The sequence below is a fragment of the Puntigrus tetrazona genome, chromosome 8 (assembly GCF_018831695.1).
Source record: "Puntigrus tetrazona isolate hp1 chromosome 8, ASM1883169v1, whole genome shotgun sequence".
Lineage (NCBI taxonomy): Eukaryota > Metazoa > Chordata > Actinopteri > Cypriniformes > Cyprinidae > Puntigrus > Puntigrus tetrazona.
The window spans coordinates 17,208,337-17,227,306 of record NC_056706.1 but is presented as its reverse complement, the minus strand read 5'-3'; the positions used below and the strand labels follow the sequence as shown (position 1 = coordinate 17,227,306).

The following is an 18,970-nucleotide window of genomic DNA, read 5'->3' as shown; positions in this document are numbered from 1 at the left end:
AAAACACATGTCGTTGCATTTGGTTTGTTATGCACACTGTTTTTGGTGTATAACTCTACGTTAGTGTTTTTTACCGTACAATAAAGTACATTTGTAAAAGACCATCAAAAGTTCTTTGTTGGTTTGAAAAAAAACCTGGTGTCAGAATGTGAATCTTTTACACATTTGAAATAAAGGAGTAATACAGCATGACTTAAAAATTACATGCAGAGCTGTTATAATTATTCTGAATTAAAGGCACCAGAGAACATCATAAGAGGGCAGAAGAGAAAATGGGGTTAAATATCTGTTATCCGTGGCCGTTCTGTTAAATACAGGACTCTGCTCTACTAAAAGGTGGAATTAGAGGGTTAAGAGATGTTTACTGTATATCAATAAGTAGCCTCAGGGTGTTTGTTGTATTTCCATCAAAAGAAATCCAACCTGCATGCACATGTACCAAAGAATAGGATCCCTGTTTTTTTGTGTCTTAACACAGGAGATCATAAAGATATATTAGAGCCAGCTGTGTGCTCAACTGCCTCACGCAGATCTGACACACACTCACTCAAAAAAAAGGCTGGTAAAAAAAAGGGATGCCACATGTGGAAACAGACAAACTCACCGGCTACACACATTCTGCTTTAAGTAGAAACGGATGGATTGTGAAGAACAGAGTTTGCAAAAACGTCAAGCACAAATTGGACAGCAGTAAGTTCTCAAACAACAGCGGCCTTTCGGAGAAGACAAGAGCGACAGGGATTTTTCAGTGACTCTATCTTACACCGTTCTCCAGCAAGTAAACGTCTGGTACTGATCCATTCGGGAATGAAACTTACGGCTACATCTGAAATTGCATTCTTCTTTTTGATTATTTTGCGAGTGTAAATTCTATAGCATGAATGTTTGTAGTACGAATGTCATCTAGATGTACTGCATTCATCGCTCTTTTATTGTCATGTGACCTACCGACATAAGCTGTGTTGCTTCAGTGTCATTCAAAATCCTCTCCCGTGGCCTCATGGGATAGAAAAGTGTGAATGAATGTGTGTCTACTGTTGTACCTAATGTATTAGTTACTCAGTTTCAATTCTTTATTGAGATATTGTATAAATGTTATACTTTTTTTATAAATACAATTACAACTATTTGTGAAAGGGACAATTACAGCATTCCATTTCAGTATATTCCAAATGTTACATTCCTAACAAAAAGTAATTATAATATGCATTTACCAAAAATTGATTTGTCCAGCTCACGTTCAGATTTTACAGTTCTTCATGTTTTGCTATTCAGCTTGTCACTCTATGAAGAAAAGCACCGGTGAAACAAAAGAGACATTCAGCTCCAGCAGCTACTCTCTGTACTGAATTTCAGAGCTTCTAGCAGCTTCAGACTACTCCACTCTCATTGTGTGTTTTTATTCATTTTGAGAGGCCTGGGCCACTGGGAATTTATTTAAGCTTCTTCCTAGTCGTCTCCATGTTTGATTATCCAGATGTAGAAAAAGCTCTGGAGGGCAATGTTTTTTTAACAGGCTTACTATTTTTGCGCTGCGTTTCTTGGCGTCTTCTTGCCATGTCTAAAGCCGAATGGCTAAAAGTATAAAGACATTGTTTTTCTCCTCGAGGGTGTTGGGATCCGAAGTTTAGTAATAATCCCTGTCATAGTCCTGTAATTGGTCATAGCTCATCATTTCATTTAAGTTTTGCTCCAAATAGGTAGACATCTCATCTGGGTAAAAAAAAAAAGACAAACACATTACACTGTGCATGAAGCTAACTGAACAGGAAATATTACTGTAGGCCATTAGCCCAGGGTATAATTTTTTACCTGGTGGCAGGACTCCTAAAACCGCTGTGGCTGAGACATGGCCAAGCTCGTTTCGGCGATGCACCTGTATGTGCCAGAATCCATCTGACCCGGCCTCTTCGATCTGCAGCCAACTGGAAAGTTCATATTTCTGAGGGCCACCTCGTGACTACAGGAAAGACGGAGAAATGGAAAGGCTGAGGTGGATCCCGACACACTTTTTCCTATCTACTGAAAACAAGATCCTTATATAAATTTTGTAGCTCTTGACAAGCTCATTAATGGATCTAACCGAACGCCTTCTTTCATGTCCCAAATCTTGAAGCCATAAACACCTGCAGTAAATCATTAGACATGAATTTATTCACATTTTCTGCACTTACTTTGTGGAAAAATCTGTGTAATTCGGTGTAATGGATTTCAATATGGTATCAGCCAAAATGGGCAATGAATGAAAATGTACTCACTCTCAGGTCACCCAAGATATAGATGAGTTTGTTTCTTCGTTACAACACATTTGGAAAAAGCAATTATATCGCTCAACAATGGATCCCCTGAAGTGAATGGGTGCCGTCAGAATGAAACAGCTAATAAAAGCAAAACTAATTTACATTACTCTAGTCCAACAGTTAAGATCTTATAAGCTGCATGTTATCAAGACGTTTTAGCTTCCAGCTAAATATGAGTCATCTATCCATTATATTGCTTTCTTCTGTGAAAAACTCATTTTGTCTACAGAAATATGCAAAACAAATAAAATTCTGCAAACAAAGTCCAAAACCGGTTCTAAACAAATATGTCAGTGGATTTTGATGTGGGAGGACAATAGAGGAAGTGATGATTTTTTTTTTTTTATCAGCTGTTTGGGCTCTCACTCTAACGGCACCCATTCACTACAGAGATCCACTGGTGAGCAAGTAACGTGATGCTAAATTTTTCCAAATTTGTTCTGATGAAGAAACAAACTCATCTAAATCATGAGGCCCTAATCAAGATTATATATCATTTTACAGGGTTTCTGTTTGAAAGTACTTTACCTGAACCGATATGTGGGATCATCACCAGGTAAAATGACCTCTTTTCCATCTTTCCTCCATTCCACTAGCGCCATGGGAAATGCAAACACTTCACAAAGAAATGCTATACTGCTGCCGTTACATTTACTTCAGATTATGCGGCGGCACCTTTGATGATAGGGACTTACCAGAAATACAGAGAAAGGAAAAAAGTCATATCAGAGATCACATTCAGAAAGCACTTCCTATGTCAGCCCAACTTAAAGAGCTGTTTAAAGGTCATAAATCTCCTCTTTAAAGTCACTGGGAAAATTATAGGGGCCAGGTCCAAAATTCCCAAGTGCTGGAAGCCCAGAGAAAAAACACTCTTGAGATAACACTTTAAATCACTTGTGAAGGAAAATAAGAAAGAGACAAACAAAACAAATGAACAAATAAGCAAATAATGAAAGAAAAATGTTGATTAGAGGGGGAACAACATGTGTGATAACTTTATGATTAAAAACATTTATTTAAAGAAAAAAGTTTTAGCTTTGAGATGTTTATTCCATGCTTTAAATAATAATTATAATAATAATAAAAATTTGAGATACTCCCAATAATAAATAAATATTTAAAGCTTGGGTGCCATTATATTTATTAAAGAAAAAACAAAAACAAATTTATTTTTATATATATATATATATATATATATATATATATATATATATATATATATATATATATATAAACACTACTAAACCATGTATGAATGAAAGAATGCCAAAAATATTAATTTTGCTATAAATAAATGCATATATATATATATATATATATATTTATTTATTATTATTATTATTATTATTATTATTATTATTATTTAAACAACAACCTTGTGGTGTTTATTCCATGTAAATACCATGTATAATACCATATAATAGATACATACATTTCTATATATTCAAAAGTCAATAAAGAAACACCTAAATAAATACTGGTCGGTTCATACCTGTTCTGCAAGGCCCGTCGCTCACATTGAGTGCAGGATTCAAATAAGCCGCTTCTTTATATTTGCAGATATTCATGTAAGTCTGTCCGTCTGAGCCACACAGAGGTTTCTGGGTACAAACACACACACTGGGCTTCCGGCTCCTCTGCGTCCGCTCCATCCGACCGGTCCGGTTTGCACTCCAGGTTCTCCCCGCACAGCCCGTAATAGACGTTTCTCTGGCCCAGATCGCAGGTCTGTCCCTCCAGGTTGGCGCACTGAGAGCAGCAGCCGCAGCCGTCCCGCACCAGCCCGGCTCTGCAGCTCAGCGGGAGCGGGCACAGCTCCGGAACGCACTCCTCGCACTCCTGCGTCCCGTTCCTCGCCAAAATCATCCGTGCCTTTGCCAATAGTCAAAGGTGGCCAGGTCCTCGTCCATGTAGTCATCTTTGTAACTGGGGGAAAGCGCCTGCGGGTCCGCAGCTCAGAACCAAAACGCCAAGCGTAACCACGTGCATTAACATCGTGAGAGCTTGAATCCCGTTGCCGGGCTGTGCATGCAATAAATGCAACCTTTTCCCCGAAGCTGCGGCTTCATCCCCGGCCGTCGTTCTGCGTGTCTCCGCTGCAGCCTCTCAGCCTCTCAGACCATCTGTGGCTGAAAGAAAATAAACACAGCTATCCTCCCCACGCCGCTTCGTCCTATTATTGGATGCCAGAGGTGCAGGAAAAAAATCATGGGGAATTTTTGAGGTGCGTTAGAAGTTTGCCAAACTACAGCCTACATTTTAACGAATTTAAAGTGCATTTACAAGACTCTGATTTTTGGAAATAATCGCATTATTCGTGCGCACGTAGACGTGGAGGCTGATATAGTTACTGCTGCTTAATTTATAGTTTCCTCTCGGTGTGAACAGCCTTAAAGAGTGCCACCCAAGCTGCTGTGACCACGCTCACTTTATTAGCTTTTTACAGTGCCTAGACAATGGGCCAATCAGCATAAGCAATGACAAATTAAACAACAGCATAGCAAATAGCCTGTAAACATTATTTATTAAGTTTAACACATTTGACAACCTTAAACATTCCTGATTTATCTGTAACTACACAGACACACACACACACACACACACACACACACACACACACACACACACACACATATATATATATATATATATATATATATATATATATATATATATATATATATATATATGTGTATTTTTAACCTGTTAAATACTTAAAAATAAAAACAAAAAAATTACAATAAAGACAGTCTTATTAAGACTCACTTCAAAAATAGATTCAATCCCAGTTCAAATTTGCCCAAGTATTATCAAAAATATTTCTAAATAAATACAAGCAGCCGCATTAGAGCTAACATTAGCATCAAGTTACAATTATGAGATTAATAGTACAATTTTACTCAAAACTCACTTTACACCACCCATCGAGTGTTTTAATAACTTCCGATCACGTGTGAAGTTGGTCGTTTACTGGTATTAAAATATATGCTATTTATAGCCTTTTGTATAGCTCTACAAATTTGCATTTTATATGTACACATATTATTATGAAAATATTCAGAAATACATTCAGAGTATAATACGCATTAGTCCAGGGCTGTCTAAACTTGGGCCTGTCTGGTGTAGGCCCAGATAACACGTATGTCCACAAGATGTCTGTCAAAGATCGCTTGATCTGGAAAACATCTGCTGTGTACACACATCTGACAGATGTCTTTAAGATGTCAGTTTTACACATGATCCAAAACATAAACATCTTAGAAATCAGTGACCAGGAGCTGTTCAAGCAATCAGCGATTAGCGATTCTGTCACCTCCTCAAATCTCTATTTACAACTACGGTGAAAGACAGGACTAACATACGTGTCTTTTCTATTTATTTATATAGTTAATATAATGAATGCACCTTTAATATAACAATTAAAATAATGGAAACAATAAGAGACTTCAAAATCAATACAAAAAACCCAAAACATTTTCATTGTTAATGTACACACTGTGGTCACAGTGGTTTAACTATAGCTTCTAGCATCATTTACAAATAAAAAAATAAAATGTAAATTTTTTGGCATTTGTTTTTATTCTCTTTTAATTTTCAGTGGAAGGGCGAGAGTCTTAGAAATCGTCAGAAATGCAATCAGTATTTAATGTAGCGCTTAATACTTCACAGTACGATCGTTTCGGCGCCGTCAATATTCCGGAAGCTCAGAGTTCCCGGGCTCAGCTGGCGACATCATACGGAGGAAGTTGGTGCTAATGTTGTTCGACTGACGCCGTTGGTGTTGTGAGCCTGAGTTGTGAGTTACTGCGGACTTTACCGAAGATACAGATTGTACCCCGATTTCAATCGCAGCAGGCCAGCGTCTGACAATGGCATCGTTTAGCAGCATTTATCGTCTGATGCTTTGTCGCTTGCGCCGAAGAGCACGCCCAGGTTACCGGTAGCGGTTTCAGCTGCCAGGTCAGGCAGCACAAAGTTATAGTCTTCCAGAGGTATCGCAGCAGGCTGACGCCACAAAAATAAACTGGAGAGACAAACGCCAGTGCACTTACTGAAATAGCTTGGCGTTGAAAAATAAATACCAGTACTGCTAGTTAATTACTCTAATCACAAACATCGTCACTTAGTCTCAATGTGAAATGCCAAAATAGAAAGAAGGAAATAGTGTTGTCTCGCATGGGTCATACAATGATCTTTATTCACAACTGAAACTTGTGCTTTTTGTACGGAGAAAGAGCAGTTAAAGAGCCAGGCGAAGAGAAAAGGGTGAAGAAAGGAGAGAGGCATAATCTGGTGAGTGGTGTCTTAAAGATACGGTTGGCAAAGAAAGAGACATAATTTGAAGAGATTCTGCCGTTAGAGTCTGCTGTCAGGAGAGATGAATTCAGACACTTGATGGGAAGAATGCAGCTAAGCAGAGCTGCCTGCCCAATTCCTGTAACTCGCAAATTTCCCGTTAGTTCGCATTTTCGACGCCACAGAAGAGCTCAGCGCTTCGCAATCTTCCGAAGACCTTCTTCTGTCGCCGTCATTGTAAAGCCTTCGCCGCCAGTGAGCCAAACGCCACATATCTCAAACTAGCAGTTAGCGTTCTCTTCAGGAACTTCCCGTCACCGCGGCTCACCGTGAGCCCGATGAAGGCGCGATCCGCAACTTCTTCGCCTGTGCCAGCAGCTTCGCGTAGTTTCCTTCAGCTTGACGCCTCGTAATCACGCTCGATCGATTACAGAGATGAGGATGGCGACGGAGTACACCGGTAAGATTTGTCAGGCATGGGATTTAAAGCTCGAAAGTTTCATCGCTTGAGCAGATATGTTCAAGAAAGACATTAGCTTGCTGAGAGCGACAGCGGTGAGCCGCGTGGCTCCAGGGAAAGGCGTTCAGGGATGTGAGATGAAAGAGAGCGCCTGTTGAAATGGAGTGCTCTGGAGACACAAAGCAGCATCAACGCACGCCTCCTCGCAGGCAGCTGACGACACAGCGATGAAGCTCTTCTGTACCTTCCTCGAAGGCCCCAAAATGAATAGTTATAATGCGCATGTTCAGTAAAGAGCCACGAGCAAAAGAAAGTACCACTTTTCGTTGGTTCCGGCAGAAATGATGTCAAACAAAGAAAATACGAAAGAGATGAGCGGCACAAAGCTGTTGCCGAACGCCACAGGAATGACCGAATTAAAAGTACTTGCTGACAATAAAAGTACAATCGCCAATATCGTTCCTCTGAATGATGCTCATTGATCCTTCTCAAAAGAAGTCAGCGTTCGTATAAATAAAAATACATGTTCGTGTGCAAATTAACACATGCACCATTTGTTGTCATGCAGTAAGTTACTTCATCTAGATCAGTAGAAATGATTTTCGAGGCGCGATATTAACAAACTCAAATTTCGTAGAGAAACAAGACAGACGGAAAAGAATATTTTTCTCAGAAAAAATAAAGTAGTAGTGTCGACAGTACTCGCCAGTTGTTAACAAATACATACGGGTCACGTGCAGAAATCAGCAACAGCTCACTAATGCACAGTATTGCGCGCTTGGTACCTGAGCAGTCAGACCTGCGTTTTAGAATAGTCCACACTACGAAATAGTCACAAGAACATCAGACCATCAGATAACAGTCAATATAAAAATAACCTTCGGTCAAAGCCAAAAGCTTAGCATCTGTAGATCTGCTCACTCAAAATACAAAAGGAAATAAAGACTAATAGAAAGAAGTCAAGTTCATAAAAAAATACCTGACTTTACAACTTCGTTCAAAGACTAGTTTGAGTAAATCGAGTTCCATTATTCATAACATAAGTGAGATTGAGATTCAGAAAATTTTCAGCGCCAAGTGCTTTCCCAAAAGCTCAATTAAGACAGTTTGTGCGAATGTCAATCATGCACAACATTTGTCTGAATCCTAGAGTTACGCGTGACTATCTCTGGTCGAATTAATACATTAGCTTCAGTCTGCCGAGGATTTCAGACGCTAATGAGTTGTAAGTTCATGAATACTACTAATGTATTTTTTGATTATTTATTGCAGAGCTTCGATTAGAAAAATAAAGTGAAATCCTGTTAAAAAAGCGTTGAAACTTGTTCAAGTGTTTGCTGCCAACAAAAGGTTATCATGCTCTCAGCAGGCCATGCTCAGTAGGTCATTGACCATATCTTACCATTTCCGTCGAGGGTTGTAACAAAGAGCAGATGCTAAATAAAAGATGAACTATATAAACCTTTAAATAGTAAACTCTACAGTCAGTTTGATAATCAATCAAGCTACCAGTTGTATATTTGAACAAAATGAATGCAATTACTTTGCCGTATTATCATTGCAAAGGCCGATGGTAACTGGCTTTCGACTTCATGGACGTAATGGTAGTTTTGAACGATTTTCATATCAGTACTTCCAGAACCGAAGGTCAAATGATCCTTCAGAAATCACAGCTATTTAAAATTTCGGATTATTTATCAATGTATTGAAACAGAGATTGTCATTATTTCTTGAAGAAATTGCGATAGATTTATTTTCACTTATCTTCCATTTAATAAGTTCAGCACTTGCCATTAGAAATTTTGCTTAAATGTCAGTTTAATAAAATGCAGCACGCCCATGAATACATACTGCCATAAATAATACTCAGATACTCCAAATATCTCTTTCAGACAAATTATAACACACTTACTTACAATCGAATTTAGTTTCTAGAATCACTTTTCTTTATCAGCTTTTTCTCCGTCATTTCCTTCAGATCATGATAGAATACTTCCAAATATTTAAACAATACCACATTGCTGGATCAATGTAACGGATGAAACTTATAATAATGTTGTAGTGTTTGCCTTGGGTTATTTTTATTTTTCTATATTTCACAAAATTTCACACTGGTCATCTTAGTTGTCATAATACATCAAATGAAAATCGTTGTGATGTTACTTTCTCATGACTCTTATTTGGTTATATTTCATACCAGCAGCCATTTATTTACTAAAAACAAACGACGCTAGTCACCATCAATAAATAGTAAGCAGCTCCAAGGTCTCGAGATAATACAGAAAAGGTAGAAAGGAACACTCTGAAAAAGCCCACAAGGGTCACCAGGTTTTGCCATGACATTTTTCAGTTTCAAATAAAATAAAAACTAAAAAGAATTTTAACAGCATACGAGCCAACATTTCACAAACAGCAGATACCCAAATGCTTAAACTAAAGAAATGTTGCGCTTATGAGTCAAATGAAGTTTCACTCGATGTCGTTACAGTCTTCGTGAATGCATCGCGCGTAATGCGCCTGATATCACATGTGGAATTTGTCGCCACGTTATTAAATATATGCTATTTATAGCTTTGTATGGCTCTAAATTAGCATTTTAAATGCATTATTGTTACGAAAATATTCAACCAAGAGGCCATCACATATAAAATCACGCGTTTATTGTGGTTGTCGCCATGTTTATTTCGTTGTGTGTGCCTTTTACCGCAGTTTCCGATACCGGAAACTGCCCTGTTGGTGATGTTAATATCATTCTTCTCTCGCTTCTGCGCCGTTGGTGAAGTCACATTCTATATAACGATATTAGTTCAGGGTCATCCGGGCTCGCCTGCGTAGGCCCAGATAATGCATAAACAGCGCCTGTCAAAGATCGCTAAGCCTGAAAATATCTGCAGTACACATATAGCCCGACAGACGTCTTAAGACAAGTTTTACATGACCAAAATATAAATATCTTAGAACAAAGATCAGGAAAGTTGCTCAGCAACAAATATTACGCCCTGAATACCTCCTCAAATTCTCTATTTACAATTGTTGGTGAAAGACAGTGACTGCATATTTGTCTTTCTATTTATTTATATAGTTAATAATGAATGCACCTTAATATAACAATTAAAATAATGGAAATACAGACTTCGGTAATCAATAAAAAAATATTTTCATTGTTAATGCAAATACGTGGGTCACAAAGGGTTTAACTATACCCAGCATCATTTGCTAACAAAAATAAAATGTAATAAGTCATATTTGTTTTTATTCTCCTTTACTTTCGCGAAGGATCGGTGAGTTCTAGAAATGTCGGTTAGTCGCAATCAGTATTTAATGTGCGCTTAACATTTGTCATATCGATCGTTTTCTCTGTGCCGTCGACAGTTCCGAAGTTCCAGAGTTCCGCCTGCCGTATGACATCGGCGCGGTCGGAGAAGCAGCTCTAAATCGCAGTTCGATCGATTTTCTTCGTTGGTGCGTTGTGGTTTCCAGAGTTGGGGAGTTACTGCGACTTACCGAAGATATAAAGATTGTACCCTTGATTCAACGTTGTTATCGCGTTCATTACCTAAGACACTGTTTAGCAGCACATTTATCGTCTTTGAATGCTTTTGCTCGCCATGCCAGCATATTCTTTGAGGGCACAAAGTTGTATTTACTTAAAGAACAGGCAGCACAAATAGCAAACTTCAGAAGACGGGCGACTAAGACGGTGAAGCGACGTCAATAAAAACAGCACTCGGAGGAGATGTTTCGTTGCTATTCGAGCAGTTTGGTGCTGAAAAAATAAATAAAACTTCTAGTACTGCTGCTAATTTCACTTAATCACAAATATTAACACTTCTTGAATTAAACAGAAATGCCGAAACAGAAAGAAGTGAAATATGTTGTTCTGCATAATAGCAATATCGATCTTTTATTCACAAACTCGAAACTCTGTGTTTTGGGCATGGAGGAAAGAGAAAGATAAGTGAAAGAGAAAAAACAGAAGAAAGGAGAGGCATGAACTGTGAGTAAAGTTCAGTTAAAGAGATACACTCTGCGCTTGAACAGATTCTGCCACAGAGTCTGCCAAGTTCAGAGATGCAGAACGCAGACACCTGATGGAGAAAGTAGCGAGCTACAGATGCCGAAAGAAGAAGAAGGAACGGTCGCCGAAGCCCACGCCTGGGTGGAGTAAACAACCGTGCTAGTCTGCTAGTCTCTGCACGAAGAGCTTCCTTTCACCACAGAAGAGGCTGGCAAGCCTGCGCAAAATCTTCACACCTTCTTTCACGCCGTCGCCAGGTTCGTCGCCAGTGCAAACCGCCATACCGTAATCCAGAAAAGCGCTGAGGCTCCCTTCTCGAAAGAGTCCTCCGAACACCGGTGGTTCTTCCACCACTCGTGATCTGATGAGGGGCGTGATTCGCAAATCCTCTTCACCTGTTGCAGCCCGCGTAGCTCAGTCAAATTCAATTTTTCAGCTTGAGTTACCGAACTGACGTCATCTAATACAGAGCGATGAGATATCAGCACGCGGAGCGGGCATCGGCAGCACTGGTCAGGCATGACTTCGCCGATCAAAGCCGAGGCAGATATGAAATAAAGAAAGATTACCGTGGGAGAGCGAGCCAGCCAGTAGCCGAGAAAGTGCGGTCGAGGAAGCTGCCGAGGTCCAGGACGTGAGGACGAGGAAGAGAGCCTGCCGGAGCTTCGAGAGCCATCAAAGGTGCTCGGCCACAACGACGCTCTCCTTCGGGCGAAAACAGGAAGGAAAAGCCGATCTTGCCATTACGACAAAGCTCTTCTGCAAAATTCCTCTCCCGAAGGTCCAGCATCAGTTAACATCGTGCATGTCCAGGAAGACACGAGCAAAGTACCACTTCACACCGCGAAATAGTTAAAATAAAGGAGGAGCAAAGAAAATACGAAAGAAGCGACAAGAGAAGAAAAGCTGCTTCGAACGCCAGAACCGAATTAAAGCACTTTGCCGATCACCCAAGCACAAATCGCCATCACTCGCTCCTCGAATGATGCTCATTGATCCTTCCTAAACAAAACAGTTCGTGCATAAACAAAAATACGCAAATTCAAAACTTTCATGCAAGTTCAACATTACGTACCATTTACAGTTGCGTTATTGTCATCCGACTAATGACTTCGAGCAAGATATTAATAAACTCAGCTCTGCAGAATAAAGATATTGAAGAATATTTCAGAAAAAATAAAGTAGATACTGAGAATTACAAGATAAATTAAATATTTACATAACAATAAAAGATAGGCTCAGTAACATTCACCAACGCACAGATTATGCGCTGTCTGGGAGCACTAACCCAGGTTTTATAACCACAATGTCACAGTAAACAGAGACCAGTCAGATACCAAATAATATAAAATAACCTCGGCGTTCAGGTGCTAAGGTCGTGAACACTTTGTAGATTCACATACCACCAAACATAAAAGGAAATAAAGCATTCAATAGAAAAAGAAGTCATTCATAAAATCATTTCGATTTCAACTCTTCAGTTCAAAGATTCAGTTTGGTAAAATCGATTTCTTCCATTGCTCATAAATATACAGCGAGTTTAGATCTGGTGAGTGTCTCGCCGTTGCTCTTGCTTTCCTAAAGTCTTTTCACCAAGACTTTAAAGATATACGTTTAAATGATCAATCATGCACAATGATCAATATTTGCCCGGATTCTATTGTCATGCGGTGACTATCTCTTGATCAATTTGTCACAGTCACTGGGCGCCTGCTGAGATTTAGATGCCACCGAAGCTTTGTAAGTCTAAGGACAATTCACGTATTTCGACATGGCCGGCATTTACTGAAAATAAAAGTAAAACAGTCTCTGCCAAAGGTGTTGCTAAATTGGCTCATACGTTGACCAACAAAGGTAAGGTTCAAAGACATGTGTTTCGTGCAAGTCATGTTTGTGCAGGGTTACACCCAGACCTTGCCTATTCTTTCTGCGTTTAGGCTAATATCTCTCAAAATACAGATAAAATAAAGATGTCTGAGACCTTAAATAAAAGTAAACTTCAGTCGTTTATAATTAATGTTAAATATTATTTGAACAGTGGGTTTAATGCAATTATTTTGTGCGTTGTATTATATCATTAAAATATTGATGGTAATTCAGCTTCTTTGAGCTTATGAGTAATAAGCTTCTTCCTTTCGTATCAGTATTTCCAGAAGGTCAAATGACCCTTCAGAAATCATGTTTGCTCAAGAATTTCGATTATCATCAATGTTGAAAATAGTTGTGTATTGTTTCATATTTTGAAGAGGCTCGTGATAGATTTTATTTTTCATTTATTCTCTAATATAAGTTTCGTGATTCAGCACTTATTTTCAAATAGAAATTGCAGCATTTCCAAATGTCAAGTTTTAATAAATGCAGCACGTCTACGACAATATCGCTATAAATAATAACATTATGATACTTCTAGACAATTCAAATATCTCTTCTTCAGACAAACATAATGACGTTAATTTTTATTTACAATTGAATTTAGTTTCTGAATCACTTTTAATCGCTTTTCTTTTCTCCAACACAGAATACGATAAGAAAATATTTCCAAATATTTCAAACAATGTTTGACGCTGCGATCAACAAAACGGAGAAACCTCATAATGTTGCAGTTATTTTCTGAGCGGATTTCACGCCTTTGCACTAATGAACTTAGTTATCATAATTAAGATCAAATGAAAGAAAATCGTTGTGATGTTACCTTCCTTCTCATGGGACTTGATTTGAGTTAACATTGATGTTATTTGCTTCTTACTAATAAACGACGTTAGTCATCGACAAATAACAAAATAGTAAAGAAATCACAACTCGACATTTTTCAATACAAAAGAAAAGGTAGAAAGCGAACATCTTCTGAGTCTATTAGTACTAGCTTTGTTTTTCAAGTGACATTCTTTCGTTTAAATAAAATAAAATTCAAAAGTAATTTTAACAGAGCCAACATTTTATTTCACAATAGCAGATAACATAAACAAGCTTAAAATTCAAGAAATGTTACATTTCCTTTTATGGACAAAATGAGCTTCGCCCGATGTCACTACAGGTTCGTGTGTCGGCACATCAAGCAGCTTAATACTTTTTGACACATGTGAATTTGGTCACATTGTTATTAAATATATGTTATTTATGTTTTTTGTATGGCTTCTGAGTTACCAGTTATTTTAAATGTACATATATTGTTATGAAAATATTCAAAGTTCGTTGACAGTCACATATAATCGTGTTTATTGTGTTGTCGTGCCACAAGTTATTTTCGTTGTGTGTGCTCTTAACGCGTTTCGATTTGAAACTCGTCTTGCTCTGTGATGTTAAGGAGCCACTTTCCTTCCTCGCTTAAGTTGCCAGAGATTCAGAGATACGATAGTTCAGGCTGCCTACTGCTCGTTCGCGTAGGCCCAGATAATGATGTTCACAAAGAGCAACACAAAGATCGTTGATTCAAACATTCGTGCCGTGTACACACATTCGACAGATGCACCTACATGTCAGTTTACGATTCAACATAAATATCTTAGAAACAGTGACCAGAAAGTTGTTCAGCAAATCGTTTAATAAGTATTTCCTGTCACCAAATCTTCTATTTACAACTACGGTGAAGACAGACTAATATTACCTTTTCATTTATTTATAGTTAATATAATGAATGCACCTAATATAACAATTAAAATAATGGAAATAATAAGAGACTTCAAAATCAATAAAAAAAAAAACATTTTCACAATAATGTACACGGTCAGTGGTTTAACTATAGCTCAGCATATAAATAAGGGCCAAATGTAATTGTTTGGCATTTGTTTTATTCTCTTTTACTTTCAGTGGAAGGATGAGAAAGTTCGAAATGTCACAATGCAATCAGTATTTAATGTAAGTGCTTACTTCATTACTGGATCGTTTCTTCAAAATAGCTCAGTTCTCAGAGTTCCGCCTGAATATGACATCACATGGAGAAGCAAAGTCAAATCGTTAGCTGACGATTTTTTCTAAGCCAGAGTTTGTGAGTTAGAGCATTTCTCGTGACTTCATCGAAGATAGCAGATTGTACCCTGATTTAACGTTATTATCTCAGCAACACAACGGTTATCGTTTAAAGGTGCGTTATTTGCACGTCTCTTTGAAAGCTTGCCGCTTACGCCGGCAGACGCTTGAAGGGCGCACAGCAGTATTTCAACAAGAAGAACAGGTGCAGCACAATATAAACTTCTCTGAGAGGCATCGTGGCACGAAGAGCTTAGCGCCGACGTCAATAAAAACAAGAAACCGGAGAAAGATGTCACTAAGTGCACCGATTTGAAAAATAAATAAAATCATACTGCTGTTACTCAATTTTTTAATCACAACATTAATACTTTTGAATTAAATGTGAAAATGCTGAAATGTTGTTAGCGAAATAGCAGTTGGGTGTCTTTGATAATATACAATGATATCTTATTCAAACTTGAAAATTTGTGCTTTTTGAAGCATGAGGAAAGAAAGACAGGGTGAAGAATATGAAGAAGACAGGCATGAATCTAGTGGAGAAGTTCATGGCTGGCAAAGAAAGACAATTTCCAGTTTCGAAGAGAGCCCTGCCGTTGTTCGCCGTTCAGAGAGACGCAGACCCAGACACTTGATGATGTCGAGAAAGAAAAGAAGAAGAGAAGCCGAAGCGAACGAAACGCCGCCTACCCACGCGCCTGAGTAACAAATCGCCAGCTCTCCGCTAGTCTCGCACGAGAGCTTCCTTTCGACCACAGAAGAGGTCTCAGCGCTTCAGCGTCTTCGGTACATCTTCTTTTCCATCGGGCCGCCGCTTTCAGTTCCTCGTCGCCAGTGACAAACCGCCACATCCTCAAAATCCAGAGCAAAGCGCTGGCGTTCTCCGAAAGGTCCTCCCGAACACCGGTGTTCTCCGCCACCGTGATCTGATGAGCCACGCGATCCGGGCAACTTTCTTTCATCAGCCAGCAGCCCGGCAATTAAAGTCGCCCACTTCTTCCTGTTTGAGCCCAGAATCATCGACGACAGAGGATGAGAGGATCAGCACGCGAGCACACCGGTAATACTCCGTCGCGGGGCATGGGACTAAAGCTGAAAGCCTTCTCTATCGCCGGAGGCAGATATGAAACCAAGAAAGATTATTGCTTGGCTGAGAAGTGGTGAGCCGATAGTGCGGTCGGTGGTGCCGCCGAGCCAGGATGGTGACGGTGAAGATGAGCCTGCGCCGAAATGGAGGCCTGAGACACAAAGGCATTCCGACATCCACGCCTCCTCGTGAAAGAAGAAAGGACGCCAGACATGATGAAGCTCTTCTGCACCTTCGAGGTCTCAAATGAGACTGCGACAATGTGCATTACGGAGCAAAAAGAGTACCAATTTTTCAGCACTGGGCAGAACAGCGTCAAACAAAGGAGAGAATAGTGGTCAGACGTGAAAAGAGAAGGAGCTAAGAGAAGAAAGCTGTCGCTTGAACGCCACAGTGAATGATCCGTATTCGTTACTTGTTGATCGGGTCGGTACAATTGCCTCTGAATGATGCTTCATTGATCCTTCTCAAAACAGTCAAAAGTTCGTGTACAAACAAAAATACATGCAATGTAAAAGCTTCATGCAAGCTCAACACATGTGTTCATTTGTTACGATGCGTAGTTACTGTCTAGACCAGTAGGTGCCTGATTTCAGGGAGGCGATATTATCAAACTCAAAATTCTCTGCAGTAGAATAAAAGATGGATGGTACAACATTTTCACAGAAAAATAAAAGTAGAAAAATTGATTAATAATTCACAAGAGCAACAACATTACATACACAAAAGAGAAATTAGCAATATCTTATTATGCTACGTAACCTGGTGTTTTATCAAACCACACATGAAATAGTCACAAAGAACATCAGACTATCAGATAATAAATAATATAAAATAGAACCTTTCAATAAAAGCTAAAAGAAGCGAAACACTTGTAGACCACATACTCACTGTATGTAGAAATAAAGATATTCAATAGAAAAAGAAGTCATTCATGTGGATCATTTGGATTTGATACTTTTCAGTTCAAAAGATTCAGTTTGGTAAATCGAGCTCTCTTTCCATTATTCATAAATATATAAAGTAGATTCAGAAAAGGTCCAGCGTTGCTTTCTAAAGTCTTTTCAGTTCAAGACTTTGAAGATATTTAAGTTTGTGGCGAATGATCAATCATGACAATGATTTCAATATTTGTTCGAAGTCTTCATAGGAGCTTGTCAGTGTGGTGACTATCTCTAATCAATTTGAAACACATTGAAGTTACCTTCTGTTCAAGCGAGGCCTAGACGAAAAGCTTGTGTTCAAGAACATCAATAATGCAGCTGACATTTATTGCAGACTTCGGATGTGTGGCCAGTAAAACAGTCTTCGCTAAAGGTACATAAACTCTGGTTTCGTTGTTGGCTGCCACCAACAAAAGGTAAAGTGTCTATGAAGTTGCACATGCTTCAGTAGGTTACACTATTTTGCCTCATTTTCAGTTTCAGGCATATCTCCAAAATAAAAGAGGCCAGATGCAACAAAAGATGAGGTTTATATGTACCTTTTAAATAAAAGTAACTTCATGAAGTCAGTTTAGCACTGACCGGTTACTATTAAATATGAGCTTCTGAATCAGGGTCGAATGCAAATTAGTTTGTGCTGCATTGCTGCAAATATTGATAATTCATTTTGACTTATGACGAATAGCAGCCTGAATTATTTTTCGTATCAGTACTTCAGAATCGAAGTCAAATGATTCTTCAGAACACGATTATCATCAATGTTGAAAATAGTTGTGCTGCGCTTCATATGAAGAGTTCGTGACAGATTTTGCCATTTATTTCACGGTCAGTGTCAGATTCGAAGACTGTCACGAATTGTGAGCATTTCTAAATGTCAGTTTTAATGAATACACGCCCATTTATCAATAACACTGTTATAATAATAACACTATGTATTCTAGATGGGTTCAAACATCTCTTTCAGACAATATAACACGCAATTTTTATTTACTAATTGAATTTAAGTTTTCTAGAAATTACTTAATCAGCTTTCTTTTTCTCCAACAATTTCTTCAGAATATATGATAGAATTACTTCAAATGAGTTTCAAACAATGTTCGTTATTAAGGGACAATGTAAACGTGGATGAAACTCTCATAATGGTCAAAATGTAGCAAGCTTGGCTTGTTATGTTTCTAGAGCGGGCATTTCACAAATTCTTGTTACTCACGAATCTTAGTTGGTCATAATAAGACAATGAGAAAATCATAGATGTTACTCTTCTTCATGACTTCCTATTTATTATACTAATTAATTATATTACTTATTTTTCCCATAATAAACACGTTAGTCAACACTAAACAACAATAGTAAGCAAATTCACCCTGACATTTTTTCATCACAAAGAAAGAAGAAAGCTCCACAGTAATTAGGTTTGCTTTTTCAAGGACATCTTTAGTTTTTATTTTATTTAAACTGAAAGAATGTCCTTGAAAACAAAACCTGGTACTAATGGGCTTTTCAAGAGGTGAATGCCATACCTCTTTGTATTGAAAATGTTGTGATTTCTTTACTATTTGTTGTTTAGTGTTGACTCTAACGTGTTTATTTTAGTAAGAATAAGTACATAGTGTAGTATAATAAATAAAGTCCCATGAAGGAAGAGTAACATCACACAGTTTTTTCTCATTCTGACTTTAATTATGATAACTAAGTCTATTAGTGAAAATTCTTGTAAATGTCCCATTAGAAAATAAAAAACAACAAACCAAACATCATAACATTATTATAGGGTTTCATCCCGCTATATTTGATCCTTTAATGAACATTGTTTGGAAATATTTGGCAATTCCTATCATGTATTCTAAGAAATTAATGAGGAAAAAAATATGTTGATTAAAAGTGAGGATTCTAGAA

General features: G+C 38.3%; 1 pseudogene; it reads right to left on the bottom strand.

Moving 5' to 3' along the window:
* Positions 1-1,550: 1,550 nt before the first annotated feature.
* LOC122350938 lies at positions 1,551-4,455 on the bottom strand (annotated as a pseudogene).
* Between the last annotated feature and the right edge of the window lie 14,515 nt (positions 4,456-18,970).